A 16,448-nucleotide genomic window follows, 5' to 3' on the forward strand; every position below is an offset into this window, starting at 1 on the left:
GGGGGTGGAAGGGCAAGGGAGAAGGGTTCATGGGCAGGAAATCAATAACAGTGCAATTCCCAGGATGAGGCAGCAGATCCTGCAGCCACTTGTAAGTCCATTATTCACACCAGTTCCAGTGTCCATGGTTATAAAGAGAATATTTTTAATACCCCTATAGCCCTACACAAGATGGATTTAATACAGCTACAGAGAAGGACTAGTTTATATTTTCTGCAGAGCACCCATGAATTTTTTAACTGGAGGGATATGATCTCTGAATAGTTTAAATGTCCCACTTTCACATGCAAATATTTTGTATAAAAATACTGGGGAGATTTTCTCTAGTCACTGAGTAAATATTCTGCTCAGAAATAGTTTCAAAATTCTTCATAAGGAGTCCAGTCAGCTACATTATTTAAATGTGCTTGAGGGACTGAACAAGCAAAAGCATAAATTGCACTTGAGCTACTAAAGAACAAAAAGTAGAATAGGTATGTTTGTGTCTGTGCTTCTTACTAAAGGATGAAAGTGTAAAGAAAAGCTTTAAATTGGTACTGGAAAAACATTATATTTTAGAATTCTGCAGCAAAAATATTCAGTAGAACAAGAAGCCTAAAATGAGAGCTGAAGGCACTAGGCCAGAGAATTGAAATGTAGAGTTTGCTCATGGTGGAGAGAAAAATATTTATTTCTTGTTTTCTATTCCAAATAAATTTCTTTCTCATGTTGTAATCTCTTGCTGCTGTTTATCTCAACCTGTGACTTTACTTATTCCCTCTTCTCTTCTAAAAATCATGAAGCTGGTGGTGCATTTCATCAGCCCCTTTCCTAGATGATGCCAAATAAGGGAGCATATTCCCATGAAACACTTGAGCTGGTGAATTCCCCCAGTTAAATACCACCATTTTAAACAGGGGAGATTAACACAATAAAAAAAAAAAATCAAAGGGAACAGAATTATATTTCAAAGCCACTCCAGGCTAACGTAGCACAGTGCTGAGCTCTGTGCTCACACAGAGAGCTGCTGGCCTCAGGCAGGCTAAATAAAACGTGTTTTACATCTGGATCAGAGTTAGAAAAATCTTAATATTGCTATCCTTGCTTGTTTCTTTTCCCCTGAACAAATGGTGAGGAGTACAGCAGCCACTGTTGCTGCAGTATGGATTTCATAAAACAGAATGGCTGTGTTTTCTCACTCCACTTATGCCACTATTTGGCAATCAGGTAGGGATATTCACTGTAATTTTTTTAATTAGCTGCTGGGGGGGCTGTTTGGGGTGCAGTAGGGCCAGCTGTGGGGTAGAAGCAGACAGTTATTCACCTTCCCAGATCCATTTAAAGTGGTTCCTACTCCACATGTAGGAGTTGAAACAGCTCTTTGTATGAGGTGGAAAACAGAGGCGTCTCTGAACTCTTTTTTTCATTCTGGGGGTGCCCTAAGCTATGCTTCCAGTAGTTGCTAAATTTTTAAAATGTTGTTAATTATGGATCCTCCCATTAAAAAGCAGAAAAATGGACCATTTTGTCCTCTGATGAACTATAATGCAAGACTTTAGAGCAGGAAAAAAAGATACAGGACCAAAATTGGAAGCTCTTAATTTTTGAATTATGAACTCTTTCCCAGATGACTGTACAAAAAGGGAAAAGGAAAATAACAGTTGTGGTTAGAGAGCAGAAGGAGAACATGGAAACCAGCTTCCCTGTTCAATGGGCTATTCCTAGGGAGTACTGCTTAAAGTGAATATGCAAAGACATCAGCAAAATACACTATATTTATTGTCTTCTCTCTAAGAAACTGCCAAACAGCTTCCTCTGATTTATTATAATTATTAACATTTAGCCATTAAAGAGTATCACAGGTAAGAGTTACTCTTGGTTTTCCCCAATATTTTCAATTAGCATGTCCAAGTTACGTGTTCATAGTTTTAAATGACAAGGAAATTCTTCTCTGTGTGAAAACCTTTCCTATCCTCCTTGTGTTACCTCAAATACACGTTCCTGCCTGCTTGTATTTTATCTCATATAATGCAGCCCAGACAGTGCAATACTTGGAAGACAGGTTTGTGGGGTTTTTTAAATTGGTCACTACCACTTTTTGTACTAATGTTTCACCTTTAAGGGGGAAAAGAATGCAGTTAGGCAGAAGAGAAAATTTTCACTATTTCCACCACTGCTAGTAAAACATACTCATAGTACATGATTGAGAAAATTGACTTTCAGCTCTGATAGGTTATAAATAGAAGGCATTGTCATTGTCTAGCAGTTCTCCTGCAAAGGAGAGTTAACTGAGTAGATTAATAAAATATTGGCATTAAAAAACCATTTTCAGTTAAATTTTAAAGTAGCTAATGAAATATTTCTGTAGCAGCCCTGTCAGCTTATGCTCCTGCTTGCTTTTTTTTGTGTTTGGTTGGTTTGGGGTTTTTTAAGTTAAAAAAACCTTACCCCAAACCCCAAATACCTGAACTTGATGAGAGTGAGAGTGTCCTGTGCTTAGAGTTACAGATTTATTGAATGCTTTGGGTTGGAAGGGACCTTTAAATCAGACTCCAGCTGGTTCTTGGGGTTCAGTTCAGATGTGGTGTGGGGACAGCCACAGAGATGGGCATGGGAGATGGTTTGACCAAACTGGCTCTGTTGTGGCTGCTGCACTGCCCTTCTGTGAATAAAGAGGTGAGAAGAATGTAAAAATGGTCTGGGAGTTTGTTAGTGCCCTTAATGAGGTACTGGCTTTATTTTATAAAAAGTACAGTCTGAGCCATATAAGGTCTGGTATTTCAGGAACAGATAATTTAAAATCTATGAGTAATTTACCACTCTAAAATCAGCCAAAACATCTCTGTTTGGATTTTAATTCTTCTCCAGCTTAGGGATGACAGCAATGAAGATTAAAGCTTTTTTTATTTCTCTTTATGATCTCAGCAAAGTGCAGATTTGAAGCACAGAAAAAGGTTGACCTTCATATTAACCTGAATTTCTTTTCCTGTTTCTTCTTGAACATATTTTATTCTCTTTATGCACAGTGGGGCTCTTTTTTCATGTGCTCTGCTGTTGAACAAAATGCCAAAAAGATGGAGTGTGCACTTTTACATCAAAGAAATGATGAGACCGTGAAAACTCATTTCCCTTGTGACTTCTTAAATTGTTACTAAGGAATTGAATGTGTCTGTTTGAAACAATGTGCCCCTTTAAATTCTGTTTTCTTATTTGTCTTAAAACAGAAAACCAGAAAAACAGAAACAGTTTTCATTTAGATCATGATCCAAAGGCCACTGAAGTTAAGAAAAGATTCTTAGTTACTGCAGTGAGTGGTAGCTCACATTTTTCAAGTATTTCACTATGTAAAACCCAGAACAGTTTTAGAAAGAATTGCTTATAGAGAGAGGAAGAAATTGCCTGGTGTATTTTGTTTATTCAGCTAGTTAAAAGTCTTACCTTCAGATGGGCAAGAACTAAGTGAATTCCCTTCTTACTGCACAGAATGGATTTGACAAGGACAAGAAAGGTCAAGCTGTAGTTAAATTCAGAGAGCCAAACCAGGGAAAATATTGATTTACTTCAGTTTTTCTCATACATAAAGGTGATGTGAGGTAGAAGCAAACACAGTAACAAAATCCACAACATAAACTGTTGGAGGAAAACCTTTTCCAGTGCCACTCTATAGTTTTGGATAATCCCTCACTGCTGGGATGAATGATTTGTCACTGCTACAGTCCAGGAAGCTGCTAGAAATGCTCTTGATTGGAGTGAAAGGCATTGTAAAGCAATTAAGTTCTGACTATTAATAAAGCTCCCACAGGATTCATTAATTTTTAAAAGTAGACAAAGACTGCATTTAGTAGCTGTGGCGCTGTGGCTATACTGAAATAGGGAAATATGCTGTACCATGTCCATGCTGCTGTAAATATTCCTTATAAGTTTCCAGAAAAAGGTTGTGAATTTCTAATTTAGAAAAGCATTTAAGCATATGATGAAATTTCTTTCATTTTGGCTGGATATAAATTAAACAAACAGCTAAGCCCTTTGCTTAATAAGGAGCAATTTGAATATCTGCTTATAGCCCAGGTTCAGATTTCATTGAAGTTTCCATTCCTCTGAATTGAAGCCATAATCCCCTGAATTGTCAGGGTATTTTCTGGATCTAGAATCCAAAAAATTTCACTTTTCTCCCAGACACAAAGCAGCCTTTTTAAAGATACCCGTAGTGCATATCCATGTTGCTTTCCAAAGCTCCAGTCTTGTGCTCTCTTTAATTTACAGTTTATTTCTCACTGCCAAGACATGTAGTAATTTAAGCAGGTGATTTTACAACTCCTCAAAACAGTGATTGCTTACTCTACTGGTTCAAAAGAAATGCAGTTCTGGAGAAGTTATAAATGTTCTCAGTGCAGGTCTCTGCATCTGGAGGTGCTGAGCCACTCACACCCTCCCTCTTCCCCTTTCTGTGCTCCTGTCACACTCACTCCCAATTTCTGGTTGGTCAGACTCTATTTTATGCCTAGAAAGCACCACTCTCTGCTATGATCCCATGCTGGGATAGCACAACAATGGAAAAACACTGCTACCAGGAAAATGTGTTTAACTGTTTTCAAAATGCTGGAGCGAGCCAACAGTCTGTATCAAAGCCTTTGCAAAGGCATCAAGCCAGTTTCTCAGATTCCATTGTTTATAATCTCACTTGGGTTATTTCCCAACAACTTGGAAAATGTGTGACTGGTTTTGTATCTGAAAAGAGTTTGTCCAGTGCCAAAGTGAGAATATGGGTATTTACAAAACAAGGCTATCTAGCATGACGGGCAGTATTCAGGACTGATTAACTGAGTGGTTCTAGCAATTCTGTTACTGAAGATACAGCAACTATATTCTGAATTACAGGGGGGCAGTGATCTGGGTTGTGGTTTGTTGGGTTTATTTTGTTCTTTTTCCTGGTAAGATAGTTCTGAGCCAAGTGGTTGAGCCAGGTTTTGTTCCAGATTACTGGTTCTGAATTTGTTAATGCAGCAGATGAAGGAATACGGGTTCAAAGAATCATGAAGAGATAAGTGGGCAAATTTGCTCAGTGCTGCTGATTGCAGAGCTCCCTGTGCTTAGCATTTATTATCTGGTAGGTAGAGAGAAAAAGCCTAAATGTACAGGTAATTTGTTAAAAAGCCTTTCTCGTAAACTGCAATGAAAGTGGATATTTTATACTATTACTTAAAAGTCAGAATATTGTAACTTTGGTTTTGAATCCAAAGAAAGCAGGTACCCATTTCCAACGATGTTAGGTACTGCAGCCTTGATTCCAGAGGATGGAAGGTCACTGGCTTCAGGGTTCTTGGAAGCAGAAGAAAAGTAGTTTGGAAGGAAAAAATGAAACCATCAGAAGATCCAGTGTTCATTTTTAAACCAGTAGGTTGCATTTAAAATCCTACCTTGGTATTTTTCTTTGGCCATCAGGAGCAAGTATATATCTAACAAGTTCATACCTTTAGAGCTAAGAAAAATTGACAGATCCCACCTGTTGAAAACCTGCTATTCCAACAGATGAACTCTCCAGATTTCCAGGAGTAATTTCATTACAGGGGTTCTGCTGATATGCTTTTTTCTTTTAAAATAATGATGGTTTCCACCTCATGAAATATTTGGCATCTTTTAGAATGTGTATTAACATAATAACATAACCACTGCATTGGGTTTGCTACCCACTTTGCATCATCACTAATTTTTTGGGGTAAAATATTTTAGTAAATGTGGAGTGAGGTTTTTTTTTTCAGGCTAAAAAATTACTTTAAAGAAGAGGGAAAAGATGAAATTCCTGCAGTGAGGCTGGTAAAAAATTGTTCTGCTATTTACAAAGTGCACCAGTACCTTTTGATTAAAACTAAAAGTGAAAAATCCAACTCTAGCTTGAGAGTCTTAGAGACAAAATTCCTTTAGTGAGACAGAGAATGAAAAGAGACTCAGGTAGCACCTGTGAACTCCTGCAGAGTCTCGAAAATGTGCTGCTCTGGAAGAGGTGTTTCTAGCAGTGTAAGGCCATTTATCTGCAAACATTCCTTCCACCCACCTACTTAACTTAGCTGTTGTCTTTTGCTTCCACCTGGTCTAGTGGAAAGTGTCCCTGCCCATGGCAGGGGGGTTGGAACTTTTGGGATGATTTTTAAGGTCCCTCCCTGCCCTAAGAATTCCATGACTTCCTTTGGGACCTTCAATAACATTTATTGTTTCCACATCTACTTAGCCATGCAGCTGAGAACAAGACCAATCCTTACTTTGCACTATGTTCACTAAAAAATAAAGGAGTTATTAGAGTCACTATGCCCTGAATATCTTCACAAGAGGAGTATTTTCAAGAACTTTCCAAGATGACATCCTAAAAAATGCAACATCAGAGAGAACTGCAAGGCATTTGCATAGAAATGATCACAGTATTCCAAGGTGGCCTAATTTTTGTCTGTGTTTTAGGATGTTTATGAAAATTCCAGGGCTGATTACTATATTCATTTCATGAAAATAGTAGAAATGTACTGAGTCAGTGCATTAATCTCTTCAACCAGTCATAAGAAAATATTTTTCTCATTTATACAATGGTAAAAATTATATTGCTCAATTTCTTAATCTTTAGTGCATGTAATAACACAGAAAAAGCACTGCAAAATGCTTTCTGTCAAGTGAATTCCAGTCCACAGTAAAGGAGTGCACTTTGAAATAATGAAAAACATCTTTTGGGGCTATTCACAAAAGTAATACTTAGTGTGTTTATAAATGTTAAACTCTAAATAATGTTAGTTATGTGCTAGTAAATTATGCACACATATAAAAAGAGAGCATGCTCAGCAGCTGAGGAAGTTGTTATGACACTTAGGACATGTTATAACTGGAAAAGAATCTTTACCATGGTTACATTTACCAGTGAAGAAATTTGGGAAAAAAAAAAAAAAAAAGGACAAAGAAAAGGGAAAAGGAAAGTTAAATAATAATTAAATTTTGCCTTAGAATCTATTCCCTTTCAGAACAAAAGAATAACTGTCAAAGCAGGTTTTGGAACAGAGTTGTGAGAGATGTTAGAGACCAGTCAGAGGTCTAGAAAATATGATCTCTAAAGAAAGACTGTGAACTGGGACTCTTTTAGATTAAAAAAGAGAAAGCCAGGGCTAGGTGACCTCCCTTTCAGCTTCATATTTCTATGGAAATAAAAGGATCTGAAGGAGGGTCACTACATCCAAAGACATAATCCTATCTTTCAGGAAATAAAAATTGCTTCTGTATGAAAGTTGAACTATCACCTAACCTACAGACTTACATGAAGAAATAAGGGGAAATTAGTATCCTTTTACTCTCAGAACAAGCAGGAAAGCAATGTGCATGGGATGGCAAGATTTTGTTTATATTCAGGGGAACGGGGTTTTGATTAAGTTCTGGCTAGAATGATCTTTGTTGTTTTGCTGATATTTATTATAGAAACATTTAGCTAACAGATCAGATGATAGTTGGAAGTTTGTGGTATTAAAACAATAAATAAATAACTGTTTTTTAACTGTTGGTGGTAGATGAGTTTACAAATATCATCATAAAGAGCACCTGGCCACCTCAACAGCTCCTGACAACTCACCTTTCTAGCAAGACTGCTCATCAATTATACACATGAAGTGTATTCCATCTGGCCATATACTTTTCACTGGGATAACAAATTGTGTTTGCATTTATGAAAATCATCTTTATAACTGGGAGAGGACTCTTACAACCCATCAGATGAAAGGCAGAAGAAAGTGAGCTCATTCAAACCTGGTATAAACAAATTGGGAAATTCTCTGTTCACTGTTCTCCAAACAGTCTGTGGTAACATTCAGGGGTCATTCTTTTGCTTTGCTTGCAGGAATGCACAGAGATGCCTTTGCTTTTTGGGTGGCAGGGGGTTTTTCATACATGATGTTGTGAAAACAGGTAGGCAGAAGAGGGGGAGGATGAGTAGAAGAAAGGGTGCATTGTAAAGGCTGTTGTAAGTTTTGAAATTAAGTGCAGATAAATGGAATTCTCTGACTTGCCCATATAGAAAACCAGTGGTAGAATTGAGCCTAGTACTCCAATCTCCTGTTTAGTGTTTATTCTCTGCCATGGTTTCTCAAAATCAATCCTGTCTATCTTCCTTGATTGTGTGTATATATTTAGGTTTCTACGGTGCTTTCCTTCTGTCCAGTGCAATGAAGAGATAACAGTAAAGGAGGTTTTAAATAGATGTTTTTTCAGATTGTGTTTGCTTTTAGTTTATTCTTTTGAATCCAGCAGGAACACTGAACATGTGAGATTGTTATTATTTTCAGTTTTTTAGATGAAGAAGCATTCCAAATCTTACTGGTTCTATTTCTGAGAGATTCTAGCAATGTGCTTCATCCTCTGGACAGCTGCTGCAAAGAGGTGTATAAATCTGAGACATTTGTTCTTGTAATTTTTTTCCATTTTATTCTTGAGATTCTGCCTGGGAAGGCGTTGTTTTAAAAATTCATTATTATTTGATTGCAAGTTGGATGTCAGCCAACTAAATTTTTGAATTTGAAAGAAAATGCAGCATCAGCTTCTTTGGAACTATAATGGAATGAAACCCTCCAAGCACTCATTAAAAGGGTTTCTGACGTCTAGCAAAATTAGATGAGGTGTAAATCACTGAACTACCATATGTGGTTTGAGATGGAATATTTAATTCTGTAGAATCCAAACCCAAGGCTAAAGAGAAATTTAACTACACCAGCATAATATTTTGATGATGGAAGAAGTAATACCATTTTAGTTGTTTTATATTTGAAGTTCAGTTAAAAAAAACGTTTATTAAGGGAGTCTCCATTGATATCAACATTGTTATCTGGCATATAGGAAAATGCTAGAGGAATAGTACAGTAATGACTTTTCTTCACTGAAGAGTTTCTGATGGCTGTAAAAACATTATTGGAAAATTTTGATTGTAGAAGCATGATCATAATAATTATTTCTTCACTTAGCTTCCTCCAGGTAATTCTGTGCCCTTTGATGTAGCTCATATCAGGGTAAGTTAGCTATTGCTCCTCAGTCACTGAAGAATTGAGCTGGTTCCATTGTGGAGGTAGAAGGGATCAGGAGCTATGGAACAGTTTTGCCTTCAATCTAGCTTATATTCAAAATGCAGCTGAAAGGTGATAGCTTTTCCCCAATAACTATAACATTAATATTATAAGTAAATATTTCTATTAATGTTCTATCCATTAACCCTTGTTGGGATTGGGGCTTGTGTTAATGCCATGCAAGTTTCAAAGGAAAAGCCTGGCCTGAAGTCTTTGTAAACAGACAGAAGGAAAGGGGTGTGGGTGCATCACCTGAATGAATAAATACACAGAAGAGTGGGTCACACTTTTTTACACATGAAGCAAGTTTGATTCTGATCTCTCATAGCTTTATTTGAACTATGGTTTTGTGAGATTATATAGGGGTTTTATAAGTTTTTGTATTAATTTGTCAGGCTGTGACTCAGCCTTTAACTGCACTTTTGAGAATAAAGGTTAGACAGTGTTGTTTTATCATTATTATTCTCTAAATGCCTTTATGAAAGCAGACAAGAATTTATTTTGCATGAGGCAAAAGTGTGACTGCCCCAATATGAAAATGAGTTTAAATAGAAAAACACATTTGTTTTCTTGTTTATACTGCACATGAGAACGGAATACGTCTGTACAGAAATGTAATTCCTTGTGATGGGATGGATGAATAGACTTTGATTCCTCAAAGAGAACTATTTCTTTGTCTCTTCAAGCCAGACAAGGTGAGACTTACAAATTATATTTTAGGGGGAATCACTTTGAAGGCAAGGGAGAAATCATGTGAGAAAACTGTCACTTGAGGAAATCTTGTGCATAGTTTCAAATTTCTTAAGAATAAAGACATTCTTCAGAAAAGGAATGAGCCTTGCAAGATTCAGGATGTGCAGCTCTGTGCTGAGGGAAGAGATTTGGTTCCTTCACATTGTTCTCTGGAGTGGGGAACTGGAGCAGTGGGAGTGTGTTGGGATCAAAGGATGGTTGGTAATTTATTTTGTGTCCTTTTCTACAGCTACTTTGATATCCAGTATAAGCTGAAATGAATAATGTTCATTTCTTGAGGAAAATATGGTGCATTTGAGAACCAGTGTTCAAATGAGCAATAATCCAGTCTGGCTTCCTTTGTGTTATCCAAAGCCAGCAGCGTCTTCAGCTTCAGAGATAAGGGTAGGAAGACTGCTTAATTTCAAAGGTTTTCACTTTTATCTTAGTCTTGGAAATCTGAATACTTTAATGGGTTTAGGTTTTTAATTTAATTCCAGGTTGCTCATAATTTCACCTTTCAGCTGGGCTGTAGAGATAATTCAATCATATTTCCCTTGACAAGCCATCTGAATTACACTTATATTTCTCTGCAGATGTGAAAATCAGCTGCCATAATAGAGAGTGTGACAGACTTTTGCCTTCCCGCCCTCTTTCTCCCTTAATTTAGGGACTGTTCTGGTCTTGTTTCATCATGCAGATATCCTCTGACACAGGCATGTGAGAGGAGACAGCCCTTGTATAATATGCAGTGTGGTGGTTTTTGCACAGACACAATGTCAAAAGTTTTGGAAGTAAAGCCAGAAACAGTCATTAGGCAAAGAAAACCATCAAATTTGTGAAACAAGGACTTTTTTGAGATTTGGAGAGTGTAGGCTCTGTTTTTGGCCAGAGTTCAAGTAATGTACTCATCTGTTTACATGCTTTTTCCCTTCCATAATTCTTTTGCAAAAAGTCTCCTAACTTTTCCAGGGCTACCCCCTTGCTCTCCACCACATAATCAGATCTTAACTTATGATGCAAATACATGGACATGGAGGAGGATTCTCTGCTCAGATTCTTGATCCCAAATTGGTGATCAAGAAAGAAAAAAAGGTGAAGTAGTAATTTCTTAAATGAATGTTCTTACTGTTAAACTTTACAAATTAATTTTGAATGTGAAATGTCTTCTCTTGGAGGTACCAAGAGAAAAGCTCAAGCTTTTCACAGGTTTGGCTGAATGCTTGCTAAAGACAATGTCACATTGCCATGCTCAGATGAGGTCTGTCTTTTCAATGTTCATCTTCTTTTTGAGGTCACTAAACATGAAGAAGTTTTTTTATCTCCCACATGGATTTCATCACCTCTGTTTTTATGCTGCCTCTGGAGGTGGAGACAGCACCAGCTGTCCAGCAGCTACATGAGGCTTTGCTGGATTTAGAATTCCTCAGGTGTGAATTGCTACCACCATTCCACAGAGAGGTTTGTGCATTCTCTCCTTTACGAAGCTGACTGTACTGTCAGTATTTTGTTCTAGTTAAGAGGCAACGAGCCATCAAAGGCACATAAAATACTTTTCCCTTGAGGCCCTGGCTGAAATTCCTGAGTTTATTCTCTTTAATTCTAGACCATACAAGTTTGTGAAAGCTACCCTTTACATGATGCACTATTGTTCTGCAGGTATAATTTTCTGACATTCCTCACAGAGATATGAGCATTATTTTTTCTCCAAAATACTCACAGGAATACTATCAGTTATTTATAAAATTGGCATTCATTTTATATTTGGCAGGTGTTCATAGCCAGCCTTGGTAATCAAAGAACCTTTTTATTCAAGGCATTATTGGTGCCTTGCTGAAGACAGTCCCTTTCAGCAAGGGAAGCAATACTTGGATATTTCTACTTCATAAAGTCAGAGTCTGGAATAAGGTGTGAATGTAGGTGAAGTAAGGTGAACTAAAAAACAATAAAAATCCTAGAACAATTAAAAATTTTAAAAGTCTGCTACTTGTGTGAGTGTTGTTTGCACATTCATGTTTATGTGTGTGCACATGTATGTCAACCTTTTAATATTAGGATGAAACTTTATAATATGCCTTAAATTATAGTGGCTTTTCAGACAGTAAATTACATAGACAAAGTTTATTACAAAAAATATCTGTCAATGTAATTAGACATTTGAATTAATTAAATGGATGGAAAGCAACTCAGACCAAATTAGGATTTTTCTCATCTTATTTTTTTGATAAATGACAAAGCAACCGTCCATAGGCTAGAAAACTAAGGGAAAGGCACAAAATACAGATATTTATATTGCAGTGTAAAAGAGCATTGTGAAGTAAGAATATTTTGCATTGAAGTTTTTTTTTTCCACAAGATTTTATTAAACCTTCTTTTTCTCAGGCTTTTTTATCGCCTGAAGCTGTTTGTCTTCATGGCATAAAACCACAATTTGTTGTTAGAGATATAACCCATCCTCAGTATTACTTTCCAGTGTGTGGCTCTCTTGATACTTATGCACAGGTAATAATTTTTTTTTAGGAGTGATGAAGCCACAGAAATTCTCTGTGAGACACAGTCGGAAATAGTATTTCATAATCTTGTTTTGAACATCATTTTAATATTTAATATGACCACGTGTGACTCTGACAGATGTACACTGTGATACATGGGATTAATTTCAGTGGTCCAGAATCACATCTCATCCTTTAATGGCAGTGGACAGTTTAAGTCAGCATGACTGGGAAAGACACCTGAGGAAATGAAACTCTACAATCTTTGCTTTGAGTTGTGAAATTCCTTTTAGAGGAATTCAAGAGCTACAGATCAGTATGAGAGAGAGAATTTGGAGAGGCAAATGGGTCAAAAACGATTGACAAGGCATTGTAATGTGACATAATTCTTGTGGAAAACAGCAGTCTTCTGATACAAGGCAATGTAGAAGTTACTATTATTTCCAGCACAGATCTGTCCCAATTGAACTGAATATGAATATCATCATGCCACTTGTGGCTTATTCTGTGCTGCAGCATTTTTGCATTTCATTCTGGCTTGCTTGTGCTATTTCTTTATACTTGCCATTATATATGTGTATTTTTTCTATATTTTATGGTTTTCTTTTAGATTTTCAGATTGTTAAGGAATTCTTGATGCAATCATCTTAATTTTTGATGTACTTCTAATCTTTTCTCCATGTTAGAATAATTTGCTGTCCTGTCTTTATCTCTTACATTATTTTTTTCCTTATCACTGCTAGATACTTATATTTCCCTGAGCTATTTGAAATCCATTACTCTTATTTTGTTAGTTGCAATTCAAAGGAAGAATGGAAGACTTACCATTTTTATTATCTTCTTCTCTTGAATTAACTTCCACTTTAAGATTCTCAACCACTTCCTCCTAAATAATTAGAATTAAATCTAAAATATCTACTTTCTGTGTAATTTCCTCCACTTTGTGAAATAAAAAAGCAGTTCCTAGCACATCTGAAGAACTGGACAGACAACTACGTCCTGCCTTTATCTCTTTTTCAAAAAGAACCTCAGATATCTGTATTTACACCCTACTAGAGAATGTATTCCCGTTCCTACGAGTCCTGAGCTTTAGGTCCTTCCAGTTTCTTCCCCTTGGATATCTCCAGTAGCTTTGTTATTGAAAGAGCCTTCTGATCAGAAAAAACCTTTGGTTTCAACCTGTCATTACATGCACTTTGTCTCTCCTATTTTTCAGCTGGTGTTGGACAGATATTTCCATCAGTGTCCGGAGTGCAAGTTCTTTGAGGAGCAGCTGGGGCTGTTTAGCCTGGAGAAAAGGAGGCTCAAGGATGACCTTGTCAGTCTCTGCAGCTCCCTGGCAGGAGGCTGGAGCCAGATGGGGGTTCAGCCTCTTCTCCCAAGCAACCAGTGACAGAAGACAAAGCCTTACACTGCACCAGGTTGGCAGAGGAAGAGTTTCATTGCATGAAAGGTGATTAGACATTGGAATGGGCTGCTCAGAGAGGTGGAGTCACCAGCCCTGGAGGGGTTTAAGGAAAGACTGGACATGGCCATGGTCTGGGTCACAAGATGGTGTTGGGTCATAGGTTGGACTCAAAGATCTCTGAGGTTTTTCCACCCAAACTGATTCTGTGTTTCTGCTTGTGGATTTGTACTGCAGGTCTTTTTTGAAACAGAATTCAAAGGTGTTTTTTTGCTCACTTTGCATTCTCCCTTTCTTGGAACCTTTTGAGTTCTCTCACTCTCTCCTGCCCTCCTTGGCTTTGATCACACAGATTCTAAATCTATAACCTGAAAAGAGCAGGGAGAAAAGCCTGCGGACTTTTTTCTCTGGAACCTTTTCAAAGTGGTCCAAAGCTTTGCTCGTGAGGAACAACTTGCCAGGCTGGTGAGGTGGTTTCCTTTTAGCAGTTAGTCCCAGAGAGAGCTACCCCACATGTCCACCTGTGCAGCCAGACCTGCCCATGACACATCCTGAGCCTTTATCCCTGGCTGAGGGCATGGATCAGGTCAGCATCTCAAGCCACAGCTTCTTCAGCCTCCCCCCTGCAGCACCACCAGTGCCCAGGTACACAAACAGGAGGTACCACACGCCTCTCTGCGCTCGTCTGTGGCAATAAACCTTGTTACTTCAGGGAAATAATGTAATTCTTAATAATTATTATTTCTACCATTATCTGAAGCTACGGAAATTAATGTCTTCAGCTAATTAAATAACTGCTTGTGTGCTTGACAAAGTGTTATATTTATGCAAGAGAGTAATTTCTTCACATTACTGAAAATAGTTGCATTGAATGAATACAATATGCCAGTTAGATTCTTGGCATATAAAGTCTATTTCAACATTAATACTGAGGGAAAATTTAATCTACTCAATTCTTTTTATGACATCTAGAAGACAAGACAGGGATCAATGCATGCGTAGCCTCTCATTTTTGCCAATTTTATGCAAATCAAATGGCAAAAAATGAGCATAATTTTGTTCCATTATTCCATTATGCCTACTACAATTATTGTTTCACTATCCTTGTTGCAGACTATTTGATGCACTTGTTTTTCCATTTTTTGCAAGTATCACTTTCCAAATTCTAATAGTACAACTCTTCAAGTATTGACTGAAAAAAAAAGATAGACTTTTTTTTAAATACACAAAAGAAAAAACCAGGAAAATTAAGTAGGCTCCAAAAGTAGCAACTGGAAAGGAGAAGGTAATTTCAGGAAAAGCAAATAACTTCATTGCAGTATTAAAAAACATATTGTAAAATTAAGTATTAAAGTATTAGAAGGTTGCCAAAGTAGCCATTATTAAAAGCTGGGTTTTTTAAAAAAAGAAGAGTAAGAAAACTACATGAGACTATTTTGAAGTAGAATCATTAAGACTAGGCAGCATTACTCTAAAGGAGATGAACTGAGATATTAAGATGAAAATTGAATTAATCAAAATAGTGATTACACTGCTGATTTAACAGTTACCCAACATTTTACTTTTTGGCTTGGTTGTTTTGTTTTGGTTTTTGGGTTTGTTTTTTTTTTTTTCAAAAGAGATGAAATTTGTCAGCCTGACAACATGGAAAGAGAAGTCACACTTAAATAGCCTTGGAAGAAATTGGTATATGACTTACAAAGCTCCTGGGTAAAGTATAATGTGATGAGTAAGAACCAGTAAGCCACCAATAATAAATGCACTCTTTCTAAGCCTTGCAAAGAAAAAATAGTGGATAGGAAAAAAATGGAGCAGACAGTTTATTTTTATTTTCAAAATCTTTTAGTAAGGCTTTTTTTTATTATTTTTTTTTTTTTTTAATATCATTCAGCAAACTAGCCAGAAAAATGTGGAAACCTCTGCTAAATTCTGAAGAAAGGTTGTCCAGGTCAATGGAATTTCATTATCTTCTAATATTTTTTTTTCAGTATTTTATTGAATCTATGAATAAAAAGAACAAATACAGAAATAAAGGCTACGGTGGTATGAATCCCAAAGATCATGTCCTAATTTAGAAAAGAATGAGAGAAAATAACTCAAAGTAAATGCTTTCTCAGCTAGAAAAAGTCTAATAGTGGTGTCCCTCTGGGATCATTAAAGGGTATTGGATAAATTCAGTACACCTACTAATGATGTGTAAGAAAGGTTGAACTGTGAGATGGAGCTTTGCTGACAAGGAAAAAATGCCCTAGCTTAGTCAAGATTAACCAAGATTGTGAAAAACTCCAGAAGGAATAGCAGGGAAAATAAAAGGCAGCAGAATGAATGCAGAAAAAAACTCTGCAGAAGCGACATTTGCAGTGGGAAATGTCAGTGTAAGATGCATCAAGGTTTCAGCATGGCATACAATTACACATCTCTTCAGTAGATACTTCTAAAAACTTTGTATTTTAAAAAATAAGAGGTTCACATTAAGAGTCAGGATCAATGTTGGCATATTGGTTCTGTCATAGATGGAAATGCTATCATATTATCTATTTAGTTTTTAGCTTGTGTGCAGAAAGAATATAGAAAAATATAACATGATTTTATTACCTGGCTTGGTAGATTTTTATTTGAAAGCAGGGAGTTGTTTCAAGCGACAATGCCATTATCAGTGCTGATAGAACTTGGTGTGGTCTGGTCTCTGTTTTTCTGAAAGATCTTTCACCTTTAAATGGACATGATGCCGAATTGTAATTTATCCTGTTATTCTTCATCCAC

Source organism: Parus major, chromosome 6 (genome assembly GCF_001522545.3).
Source record: "Parus major isolate Abel chromosome 6, Parus_major1.1, whole genome shotgun sequence".
Lineage (NCBI taxonomy): Eukaryota > Metazoa > Chordata > Aves > Passeriformes > Paridae > Parus > Parus major.